Source organism: Leuciscus leuciscus (genome assembly GCF_965113295.1).
Source record: "Leuciscus leuciscus genome assembly, chromosome: 10".
NCBI classification, from domain to species: Eukaryota; Metazoa; Chordata; class Actinopteri; order Cypriniformes; family Leuciscidae; genus Leuciscus; species Leuciscus leuciscus.
The window spans coordinates 18066581-18079498 of NC_138734.1; the positions used below are offsets into that span (position 1 = coordinate 18066581).

A 12918-nucleotide genomic window follows, 5' to 3' on the forward strand; every position below is an offset into this window, starting at 1 on the left:
AATTCAATTCTTTATTAACTCTTTCATTGATGGAAATTTCCGGCTTTTGTATGTTTTCATTGTTATACAGTAGGGGGCGCCATGACATCATCTGAAAGAGTACAGAATCTCCTGATCAAAACACATGAGAAGAAGAAGCAGAAACAAGCGATATCATATAGGGCTGTGACGGTGGCAGTGTTTTATCACCGATGGTGGCGCGATGGTTGGGGTTTGTAAATATAACATATATACACCTCAATTAAATACATTTTGAAATAAAATAATAATAATAAATGAGGCTCAAACATCCATTTCTTAACAGACATGCGTGTTTATTTGAGCACTTCCGTCAATGAAACATCACACTAAAGCCTGTAAAGCATTGAAATAAATATCAGTAAATAATATTAACTTAAATAATATTATAAAGTTAAATATAAAAAAAAACAAAAAAACATTTGTATGAAATTTCCACACAAAGACACGTGATAAGCCTTCCGCTCTGCGCTTTGAGAGGTATGTGGGACACGAGTAGGAACGAGACCATCTCTTCTAATGTCTTCATATTAACACAGACACAAACACAGACACAAAAAATTGACACAGACACAAACACTTAAAGGAGTCATAGTGTTCATTTGTTTCTTTTAATGGCAGCAGTGAATATATTAACTGAACAATTTATTAAATTTTTTATCTTTTTAAAATTGACTTTTGCAAATAACCTTTGTTAAATTTATAGAAGTATTTGTTAATATTAATGGACCAGAGCTTAAATAGTTTTATTTTTTAACTAACAACTAAAAAAAGATTTATAAATACTAACAAATATATTGCTCATTCATTGTTCGTTAATGTTAGTTAATACATTTATATGATAAACAAATTTTAAATGGGCTTTTTTTGTGAGAAGTTTTTTTTTTTCTATGATGCATTTATTGGAGAGAATAATCCTGTCAAGACGCAGCACTGCTGTGAACGTCATCACGTGCGCAGGACATTCCCATACAACACAGAGCGGCCTGCATAGCGTATTAAATATCTTTACTTTTGAGCACTTTTCGTCCTCCTTCGCCTCAAAATCATGGTGATGTTTGGCGAACTTCGCATATATCGCAGAGCTAGCATCAGGCATATTTCGCATCCGCCCATCTGTGAAAGACAATTTAACACTTTAAGCATGCGCGATGTTTCAGGTAGTATGGCAAGTGTAAACACATGAATCGGATATGGGTCACAGTTGAAAGAACGTGTAAACGGATGGTCAAAAAAATCGGATAAAGTTAACAAATCAGAATTGGGCATCAAGACCTGCAGTGTAAACGAGGCCTTAGACTTGGAGCAGGAGAGCTACTCCTGCCCCACTCACACTTGTGTGTGAGTGTGCGCGCGTGCGCACTCATTGGAATAATTGTAAACGCGCAAACACAGACAGAAAAGACATGCCATCGTGGAAATAAGATAAATAACATTACTTATAACATTAAGTAATAACATTACTTATAACATTAAGTAATAACATTACTTAACCCCCTGAGGTCTACGGTATCGCCGGCGATACCAGCTCGCTTTTTTTTTATCAGTGTAAAATAAACTCATAAATACTCTGTTGACTTTGATTTTTCATAGGAGTTTCGTACATCAATCGATTCTGTTAAATGTGTATTATTTTTGTGTATACTCATAATAAAAACAAAGTGTTGAGCTTTTCGCCAAATAAAGAAAAATAAACACGAAGCGAGTTCTGCCTTCTCTCTGTCAGTGTAGTCCATTCTGAAACGCTTCCGAAAATATACAATAACTCGCCGAATACTTCTCACACAGACACGTGAGATATGTCTTTATGAAGCTTGAAATCTCTTCTTTTAAATGAAGTAATTTATATAAAAAACAAATGTTTTCAACTCATGTAATCCGTTTGAAAGCAAGGAGAGGTACCGTTTTTCCTTCTGCCTCATTAACTCTATAATGAGTTGAGGCCGCCCCGCCCCCGGCGCTATTCAAATGGTAAATAGTTTAGGTGATCTAGTATGCATCGCATACGCCCCCCCGATCAATGCCATAAAAACACAGTTTCTTCATCAGACTTACTGATAGTTCATCGCGTTTTGAGTATGGCACGCTTCTCCAGTAAAGAAAGACGCCCTTCAGATGATTCTGGACAGCGAGGAAGTTGTTTCCTCAGAGGAACTCAGACTACAAACGGCAACATTTTGAAGAGCGAATTCCGCCGAGGACACAATTTCGGAGTAAGTTTTACTTAAAAGTCTTTTGTCTTTTATTTTTCGTGTTCGCATTTATGAGGAAAAAACAATATTACGTGACAGTTCTCCATTATGGACGCGAGCGCTCTGAAAGCCACTAAAAGACTTTCAAACTTTCACAGAGACCTCAAAACAGAAACTACAAATCCTTTCTTTAAAACGAATTTCGTTTTGTATCAATTGTATCTTAATTTTAATATTTTTTTCATTAACAAATTTCCTGGATTTAAAGTAAATATAGGCTATAGCAATCACAACATAAGGTGCTTGAACTGGAGATCATCATTAACCAGACCGTAGCCTACTCGCCTCACATGTCTAAAAAATGTGAAATATATTTACAGAAAGCTGGTTCTAAACAAAACCATCCAAAACAAAAAACTATGTAGCCTAATAAATGTGCATTTCTCCGGTGCGTTCACTAGCCTACTGCGAAGATCGCGAGTCAATAGCCTATCGTCAACTTCATCTTTGCCAGAAGTTACATGTAACGGAGAGCAGATCACCAGTTGCATGGTGATTAAATCAAATTAATTAATGCAGTCTAAATCTACAAAACCCCTGTCTCGCTCTGACTCAAGCTATTCTCACATTCCAAAGCACTCTCATTTACGACACCTCTGCTGTTTTGAGATTGCTCTGCGCAAGACGTGCAGCCCAAACGGCGCCGAAAAATGGTGTAAATCATTGACTATCTCTCACTCTACATGATCTCTTACGTCTAAACCAACAGAGACCGTCTGTTTATGGCCGGGAGAGCCTGACGCTGACCAATGAGAGCGATCCCGAAAGCACCCCCCCCCCCCCAGGGAGTCTCTCGGACACTGATTTACACACAGACACTAATTAAATCTTTACAACAATAAAACAGTGTTGTAGAGACCAGATGCCCAGAACATGTGGTCTGTGCCTAATACATCAATCCAAAGAGCCAAACGCACGCACACACATAAGCCTCACCCGTAGCGCCGGGGACAAGAGTTCAGCGGACGGGTATGAACTTTCAAGACGCACTCACATACACACACAGAGAAGCACACTCAGGCACCACCACGTGTGATCCAAAATCCTTGTATAAAACATTTTAAATGTATTTTCTTGATGTGTATGATCCCCTGTCCCAAATATTATGCCTATGTAGTTTGTTGGCCTGTAATCACTCTGTGGTGCCCACAATTACACGAAATGATGTACCTCCTTGATTTTAGATATTAGAACTGTCATTCGCGGTATTGCCGTGTTCCACAAACCCCAACGATGCTGAATCTTTAACACAAAATATCAGAGAATGCATTGTTTATTAAATACCAGTGTTATTAAGTTATGGACGAATTCATCGTTTCAAAATCCCGCGGAAAGGAGGCGTATAGACCTCAAAACGTCAGGAGGTGGGCCCATACGTTGTTAAAGACGATTGGCCCACGTACGTGAGGGAGGCGTGAGTTTAGCCCTTTAAAATTGTGCGCCCCTTTCCTCTCATTGCAGTCCGCCAGAGAGAGAAGACGACACGCCTCCTTCCCTCAAGGAAGCTTCGCTCGCTTTTATTTTCCTTTCTATTTTCCTTTATTTCCAAGTCTTTTCTTAGAACTACTATTTACTGAAGTTGATAGTCTGCTGAAACCAACCCACAAAATCAACTTAAGGCTAAGATAATCTTTGCTGAGTCTTCGCTCGCTTCAAGTCGCCACAGCAACCAGAACGCTGTGACCACGTGATCCAGGGGCCTTTATCCAACACACACACAGAAGGCCGACCTTCCAAACAGAGTAACGTAGATCTTTTAAATTTGCAATCTGAAGGAAATGCTGTTTAAAGTTGTCTAAATATTACTAAGAAACGTTGGGGTTTTGTGGTGAATGACTAAAACTGTTTCTATCTCTCTCTCTAAATTCTCTTTCACACACACAAACATACACGTTCACACACACACACACACATACTCTCACCCACGTGTGCCGAGATAAACACACTACCACGTGCTCACGGAGCGACACACCCACCTTACAAACGCTACCATCTCCACATCTCACACACACACCTAAAATCATTCGTATCTCAACTATTAGTTTCCTCTCGCTGAGTTTCTCTCTCTCTCTCTCTCCCTCTCCCAATCTCTCTCTAAAACCTTTTTATTTTGTTGTATCTCTGTATTACGATCGTTATATTGCCTGTTTTGTTTATGCATTTTTACTCCTGCGTGATTTAAAATAATTGTGTAATCGCTAGCTTGTTTAAATAAACTTTGTTAAATAATTTGAATTAAGTTTGCCTGTTTTGTCCCTGATGAGTGCAGATTTTACCTTATAAGCTCTACGATTGGTTATTCTTAAAAGAAACCTAAAATGGTCTAAAACACGGAGATAATTATCTTCTTTGTGGCCACAAGAAAGTGTTATCTATCAGTGTTAAAGACGCCCGATTTCGGTTCATAAAGTATACATTCTGTCCGCTGGACGGCCAGTCTGCATGGTAAATGAACAAACTCAACTTCTACCTCAAATTCCCCCAAATTGAGTAAATGCTACCCGTCTCTATCAGTGATTATTACAAATAATTGTGTAATCGCTGATACCAGCCGAGGTTTTGACCTATTCCCTAATTTGAATAAATTAATTTATGGAAGCAACAGATGCATATTCACATTGATGAATATTACCGCTAATTTGAGCTAATTAATTCCCCAACACAAAGTCATTGTTGTTACATACATTTAAATTGCGTGTGTGAATGAATGATGATGTTTTAGCAAACTGTATTGCTATACTGAGGAAAGGAAAATTTGACTGAAATATGTTGAAATAAAATGTAGGCTATTTGTATAAGCAACGTATTAAACTGCAAATTAACAATATGCCCTAATATTTCATGAAAACAACGTTACAGTCAGGCGAAATATGAAAGACAACATCTTGTTGACTAGATTTGGGTACAGTTTTTACTGTAGAATATACTGCCACGTCAAATAAGCTTTTGTTTAGCAATTTCTATATCTATTTTTGTCAAAAATAAAGTCATCAACTAAGATGTTAGCTGTTCCAATGTTGACTATATTCAAACTAATGAATACATAGATAAAATGTAGGCCTATAATCTTTTTTTTTTTACAAAGAAAGAGTACACTTGAAATATTGTTGAAATTGTAATTATTGTTGTAATTGTAACCTTTTTAATAAAATAGCAAAACATATTTACAAGATAGATGTAAGCAAAATCTTAAATGGTCAATATAAGTCTTCTTCTAAATATATCTTTTGTCCTTGCATTGTGGGTCAGTCACTGTGTCACACCTGTGTGAATGGCTCATCATTATGCAGAGTGGGTGGTAATTCAGGTGTAAACCACTCCTCGTTCACGCCCCCTCGCATATTGGCTTTCCAAGCAAAACCTGTTTTACATCAATTTAAATCAATGTATGGTTTTATTTGAACGATAAAGCAAGACTATTTTCACATAATTTTGAAGAAAAAACTCTAGGCGAGGACATCCATTAGTCAAAAGTCTTATTGACACATATTTACTATGTGTTTTGTGGCCTCATTTCAGAAATTTTAGTTTTTAGTTTTTTCAATATCCACGCATAAACATTATTCTCTCAAAAATGAAAACATGTACATACACGTGGCTCACATATTATGGTAGCCCTGTTTGTGCTTTATAGAGTGAATTTACACCTTTGCCATTAATATGTTTATAAGCAACTGAAAAAAGCACAAATGTCAGGGCATGTCAGAACATCTCAAGGGCCCAGAAAACCGCTCAGACTCCAGAGGGTTAAGGGCTATTTAGTTTGTTTAATAAAATAACAAATTGTAATCTGGCGCTATAAAGAAAATCAAATCAAATTTACTTGACCTTCAAGGGGGGCGGGGCGAGCCGTTAGGAGGGCGGGGCGCCCCCCTTATATAATGGTAGGGGAAACACTGAATGCGAATATAATAGGCCTAATTAAAAGCGAACCAAAGGAAGAAACGTTTATAATCCCCTGCGAAAATGGGTGATATGTGAGTGAAGATTTGGGAAAAGAAACAAGAGATTTCATGTCCAGTGGAATAACTAATGGAATATTGTTAAATTCGCTGATAATCGGGTGACCAGATCGCAAGAATACAAAACCGACAAAGCTTAAATTATGGGCTCACGCACAACTCTCTCATTCATCACAAATCCAAACGTTTCCATGGCTGCGATGTAACGTTTAATTGCTGACCTATTATTTATTTTGTAAACAAAGCTTTCTGCTTCACTCCTGTCATAATATTCATGTAAAACAGCTTTTTCACATACAAAAAAAAAGTCGGACCAGCGCCGGTGCTACTCAGCCACAGCGGTGGCGCTTTACAACCGCGGTGGTGCGGTAATCAAGTTTACCGGCACAGCCCTAAATATGTAATCATATACATATGTAAAATAACGCGATCATCAACATTAAACAGCATATAAATTAAAATTGCCTAATGTTAGTGAATGAAATGTCGACCCAAATGGACTCTATAGTCTGTGTTTTGATCATCGCTCTGAATCTGAAACTTTGCTCAAAAGTGTTGATAAAAAAGAATGCATTAAGCTAGAATAAAACGTTTTTTTATTATTATTATTATTTTTATTATTTTTATTTTTTTTATTTTTTTTAAAGCAGAGGGTCTGCTTTTGATATATTGCATGTTCAGATATTCAAACAAACAAATATTCTGGGGGCCATGACATTTTTGTGAAAATGATCAAAAACACTGGCGGGGAAAGAGTTAACTTTTTTTTTTTTTTTTTTGTCAGTATTGTTGTATTGTGCATGTGAATTAGGTTTTGTAAAAAATTATAATAATTTGGGTTACCTTGTTAAAGTCCCTGTAAAGTCAAAATTAAGTATGTGTTCTGAGTTTGTCATACCACCGAAAAATGTGTTATTAGCCACTCAGCCCAATTTCAATGATTAAAAAAGCCGCCAAGTAAATAAAATAAGCTATCAAAATCTCGAAAAAATGAGCAGTAGTCTCAGCTCTCAAACGCTGGGGGCGTGTCCGCTGGCTGCGCTGAAACCACGCCCACCCGCGGGAAATATGACTCGCGCACAGCTCGTGCATGTCGGCGCGACGGGAGGATGAAGGCCGAAGCGGACAGCGGGAGATAGTCGGTTCGGCCCCATTCACCAGTAACAGCGGATTATCAGTGAATTCCAGTTGTCTCCAACGAAAGTAAACTATCCTGATCTCTACAGAGGCGGGTGTGGTGGTGATCATCAGCTCTCCATCAAGGTAACGTTAGCTCTTCACAAGATAAATCCACCTCTTCTTGATATGATCATTTTTCGGAAATTTAAATAAGGACACCGATCTGTTTTCTAAGTGATTGCATCCAGGGAATACGCATTTACATGACGAAGGCATAGCCAGAGCCGTGGGCATAGTAGCTAGCAAACTGTAGGCTGTCTGATAGTAACTCGCGATTGAGCGATAGGCTTAGTGACTCCGTGCGTCATCAAGTAGGGGCCCAATCAAGCTCAGGGGGTCGCAGTGCGTCATCGAGCCCCCGTTTTAGCCCCGCCCAAAAAATCCGGCTCACAGCAAGGGTGAAAAACTGTTAAACGGTCTAACTCCACAATTTAGTACTTCACAGTTCTCAGTCTTTGTAACATGTTTTAGCAATACATTTCTAGCACTTATAATGTGTTTAGAATTTTTTTGTAGAATTGCCTTTACAGGGACTTTAATGTTGTCAAATTACTTTCTTGCCACATTCTCCACTGTAGTGCGCATGTAGATGAAGAGAGTCAAGCATGGAAACACAGAAGACCAGTGTCAGAGATACTGTGATTTTCTGATGTATTCAAATGAAAGGCATTCTGATTTTACTGTAAGACAAATTTGGATTACTGAACTTATCGTGTCAATCTACTGTTGTCACGTGACCCATGATGTCATTATTAAATGTCCTGCACATTGTGAACAATGTTAATTAAATGCCTTAGTTTCAATGCTCCAGTTAAGTCTTTAAAGCTTAAGTTCAGGCAAACAGCAACAATGACGTCTGTCACGTGACTCTTCTTCCACATTTAATATTGTGGTACAGAAGCTTAAACAGGGGCATGTAGATGGAAAAAGTCACACACAGAAATAACAGAGAAGATTAATATCCAGAGATTATACAGTGATTTTTCAGGGGGAAAAAAATGGTTTACTGAACTTACCATGTTTATTATGTTGTCAGATGAGCCGCCATGCCACATTTCCCAGTCACAGCTCAAACAGTGGCACGCCGATGGAGAGAGTCACGCACAACAAGGAGCAGAGAAAAACAGTTTTGGAGTGATATTTCAGAAATAAATGAATGTGTATTGTCATAGTCAATAGAAGTGAATCATTTTATTTCTAAATAGACAGACAAAATATCGTGTTCATCCTAGCAGCACATCAAATCTACATCTAAAATAAGTCTACACTACCTCAGCGCATGACGTCAGAGAAGTATTAGCAGAGCGCTCAGGTATGAATAAAGTAATATAACTGCAGCTCAATGTGTCTATGATGACATGTTTTCAATGTTACATGGGTTAAAAGTAGAATATACAGTAGTACAAAATATAGGTATATAACAGCCAGGGTTATCTATCTATTTATCTGTATTGTAATGCTACATTTATGCATTACATTAGAATGTATGCATTTAATGCATTCCCGATCTATCTGTCTAATTTACTCCACCCCTATAATCCCTCACGAAGATCAACACTTTCACCAAACTCCAAGAACTGGCTTAAAGTGTTGGGGTGATCAAGCTTTTTCTGTGGCTGGTCCCACTTTATAACCACAATAGGGCTGCTTCTACCTGATCTGCACTCAAATCCAGTCTTAAAACATATCTCTTTTCATTGGCTTTTAATACATGTCTTGTTTTGTTCTTCTCTGCTTTCTATTTATTTATCTTATGGTCTTTTATTTTGTGTTGTACAGCATTTTAGTCTGCCTTGTTGCTGTCATTAAATGTGCTTTAGAAATAAACTGAACTAAAATTTTAGCGGGAGGTGCTTTTATCCAATAATATATAATATTTGCAGAATACAATGTTAATTAGAAAGCTAGATTAGTGGCATTTTATACTGCGAATATTGTATGCATAATCCATAAATGTAGACAGACAGATAGATAGACAGACAGAAAGACAGACAGACAGATGATAAACAGAAATACAGATATATAGACATACAGACAGACAGATAGATAGACAGAAAGACAGACAGATAGATAGATAGACAGTGTCACGGATGGAACAGGAGTCAGACAGGTGGTAAGTAAACGTAGCTTTATTAACAGAAACACGGAACCAGATGGAGATATGGTGAGTAAGCAAGCAGATGATAATCAGACAGGAACTTAACTGAAGAATAATCAGAGTCTCTGTGTAAGAATAACGACTCGGGGTAAATGTGAATTAGCTCAAGAATATAGGGAATTTTGGAAATATTAATATTTATGACTCATGGTCATAATTCATAAGTCGCATGTACATTTATTTTATCAATTATCGAGATTACCTTGTTCTGTACTGTCTGATCATTACAGTTAAGAAGGGGGTATCTCTTTTCAAACTCCAAGAAAGTTTTATCTTCTGGCCGCGAATATCAAACTTTCTGAGTTTATGAATTAAAACTACTCAAGGTAGTCAATATCGAGCTTGTAGCTTAGATCTTGAAATTTCATTGACTTTATAAGGTGGGTTTTCAAACACAGAGACAATCAAAAGTATACATGGGTTTATTAATAAAATGGCACACACTAGAGATTATATAAACTACAAACATAAACGTAGGTAAAAATGCAAACAAACCAATAAACATTTAACCGAACAAAAACATGAAATGAAAGAAAGAAAGATATAGAGGGAAGATAGAGGGTAACTTAGTCCACAGACCTAAGACCTAGACACCTGGAACAGCTTTTATAGGAATCAATATACTTGCGAGTTCTCTTTCTGGTCAGGCTGAAGCTGATGCAAGAAGCGAGGATGGTGTCCTGTTTCTGCTGCGTCTTCCGGTGTCGCGGGAAGCTTGAAAGGCTCACTGAATGTGATGTTACCGAGAAAGTTCAGATTCGTCTCCCGGGATGGGAGAGGCTGGAAATCTTTGTTGCAAAGACCGGCAGCTACGACTCGAACATGGGTTCGTTCGATGGAGAAGGCCAGGGCCTCCTTCAGATGTTCCTTGGAGAAGCGCTGCGCCGGGGAGAGGATCAAGAGAAGTTGGATGAGTTGAGAGGGAGGAATGAGAGAATGATGAGAGAGGGTTTTGGACTTTTATCAGTGTCCCATGTGCCGTCCCCTCCTTCGTGTAGGACGAATCAGCAGTCGAGATTTTTCGAGCGGGAAGATTCCTTTGTCCGGTTAGACACGCCCACTCGAATGAGTCATGATTGACTTTAACTGGAGAGGATTTTCTCCAGACATATGAACTTATAAAACAATGCGCATCACTGAATTCTGCTATCGGAATTCAACTCCGTTAGCTGGAGAGGATTACAGAGATATCAAACGCATCACATGAAGGTTGTAGCAATGCGAAGTTACAGGAGACATGCAGAATTACACACATTTAAAGTCTTGATTACCACATGACAAAATCGTAGACACCCCAATATGACATGGTCATAACAAAAGGCACCTCAGAAATATATCAACATTTTGGTAATGTCCTATGGTAAGTCAAGGGAAAATCTGTGGGTCTGTGTGTGTTGTGTTTGGGACGTGACTGCTGGGAATGTCTCTGCTTTCCTGGGTCGTAAAGTTTTATGGTCTGAGGTAGGGTTACAAAACCACTATTGAGGAACCTTCTTTAAAAATACCTTTCAGAGCCAAACACTCGAAGATCATAACTATATGATCAAAACAACATTAATCACACATGCATACAGGAAATTCAGATGCAACTCTGAGTTACACACATTTAAAAGAATGTTAAGTTACACAAAGGATGTTTGTGTGTGTGTGTGTGTGTGTGTGTGTGTGTGTGTGTGTGTGTGTGTGTGTGTGTGTGTGTGTGTGTGTGTGTGTGTGTGGTTGGAATGTCATGAGGCTGTAAAAGTCACAGGGAGTCCACGCTGAACTGGGGGGCTTCAGACACCCCGGCACTGGTGAATTATTCCGTGGGGAATTATTAACCAGCGCTGTTTGGACAAAGAAGATGTGTTCGACATCACATGATTCACTTAATGTGAAAAACAGATGTCATTGTTGCTACATCTGTTTCAGATGGCGGCTGGAAGGTCTCAGGAAGAGGGCTGAAGACTGAAGAAGGCAGACGGAGCTTCGAATGTAGAAGGAAGGCGGATGAATCTCAGGTGAGTAGCGGGTAAGTAGCGTAAGAGAGTCTGTGTGTCTTGTAGAGACGAGACCAGACAATGAGTGTGAGAAGAGGAGCTGAATATAAAGGGTGGTGGAATGATGAGATGCAGGTGATGATGATTAGTACTCCGGAGATGATGAGCGAGTGGGAGGAGTGAGTGAACGAGTGGGAGGAGTGAGTGAATCTGGTGGAACCCTGACATTACTCCCCCCTCCCGAGGCGGCTCTTGACGACTGTGAAGAGGGACGAAGACGGCGACGAGGTCTACCACGACCCCTGGGGGCAGGGCGATCAGGATGGTCGGCATGGAACTGAGTGAGGAGAGCTGGGTCCAGGATGTCTTTGCGAGGTACCCACGAACGTTCCTCTGGGCCAGAAAAAAGGGGGTGAGCCCTGTGGTGGATTGCCGAAGGGAGTTCTGGGCGTATTCTGCCCAGGGGAGGAAGCGGCTCCAGCTGTCCTGGTACTGGTGGCAATAGGTCCTCAGATAACGTCCGATCTCCTGGATCTTCCGCTCAGTCTGGCCGTTTGTCTGAGGGTGGTATCCAGAAGATAGGCTAACAGTAACCCCCAGGAGTCTGAAGAATGCTTGCCAAACCCTTGAAATGAACTGTGGTTCTCTATCCGGCACTATGTCTTCGGGGATGCCAAAGTTTCGGAACACATGGTTGAAGAGGGCCTCTGCGGCCTCGAAAGCGGTTGGAAGTCCAGGCAGAGGGATCAGCTTGCAAGCCTTAGAAAACCGATCCACAACGACGAGAATACAGGTGTGGTTATTGCATCTGGGAAGGTCAGTCATGAAATCAATTCCAATGTGGGACCACGGTCGTTGTGGGATGGGAAGCGGCACGAGCTTGCCCTCCGGGAGTCTTCTGGGGGTGTTGGTTATGGCGCAGACTGAGCATCCCCTGACGTACCGGGAAACATCTTGCGAGATGGACGGCCACCAGTACCGATGACTGAGGAGCGAGAGGGTACGCCTGATACCTGATGTCCAGAGCCCGGAGCGGTATGAGCGGAGTCCAGAAGGGCGGCACGAAGATGACGAAGTACGAAGATGAGCCCCTCTTGACCTCCCGGCGGAGCGGGATGACGAAGGTTCTCCTGGGAAATCTGCTCGTCGATGTCCCAGATGATCGGGCTGACAATCATGGCTGGAGGGAGAATGGGTTCTGGTAGAGGATCCTCGGACGATGAATGATGAAGACGAGAGAGAGCATCCGCTTTACAATTCTTGCTACCAGGTCGGTATGATACGATGAAATCAAAGCGGGTAAAGAAGAGGGCCCATCGTGCCTGACGAGGATTTAGCCTTTTCGCCTCTCTGAGGTATTCCAGATTGCA

At 40.1% G+C, this 12918-nt stretch overlaps 1 protein-coding gene and 1 long non-coding RNA gene across 3 annotated transcripts in view; one reads left to right on the plus strand and one right to left on the minus strand.

Annotated features, from left to right (window-relative positions):
* The window catches only part of iqck (IQ motif containing K), a 178420-nt gene that overhangs the window by 114494 nt on the left and 51008 nt on the right, over positions 1-12918 (plus strand). The window lies entirely within an intron of this gene.
* The window catches only part of LOC309508523, a 194364-nt gene continuing 187469 nt past the window's right edge, over positions 6024-12918 (minus strand). The window contains exon 5 of the long non-coding RNA XR_014209497.1: positions 6024-6810. This is a non-coding gene — a long non-coding RNA (uncharacterized lncRNA). The remainder of the gene's footprint in view (positions 6811-12918) is intronic.